Genomic DNA, 468 nt, shown 5'->3' with positions numbered 1-468 from the left:
TTCTTCTTTCTCTCTCCCCTTCTCCCCTTCACCCCACACCACTCTGCTTTACATGCTCCCAACGTTTGCTTGGTGATCTTGTCTGCTTACAATTTTAGGAGGACCTATATTTGTTTTTCTTTGGGTTCACCTTATTACTTAGCTTCTCTAGGATCACAAAATATAGGCTCAATGTCCTTTGTTTATGACTAGAATCCACTAATGAGTAAGTATATAACATGTTCATATTTTTGGTCTGGGTTATCTCACTCAGGATAGCGTTTTCTATTTCCATCCGTTTGCATGCAAAATTCAAGATGTCATTGTTTTTTATTGCTGAGTAGAACTCTAAAGTGTATATGTGCCACGCTTTCTTTATGCATTCTTCTATTGAGGGGAATCTAGGTTGTTTCCAGGTTCTGGCTATTACAAATAATGCTGCTATGAACATAGTTGAACAAATGCTCTTGTCATATGATAGGGCATCTC

The sequence above is a fragment of the Microtus ochrogaster genome, unplaced genomic scaffold (assembly GCF_000317375.1).
Source record: "Microtus ochrogaster isolate Prairie Vole_2 unplaced genomic scaffold, MicOch1.0 UNK208, whole genome shotgun sequence".
In the NCBI taxonomy this organism is placed as follows: domain Eukaryota; kingdom Metazoa; phylum Chordata; class Mammalia; order Rodentia; family Cricetidae; genus Microtus; species Microtus ochrogaster.
Note: the sequence above shows the minus strand (reverse complement) of the source record.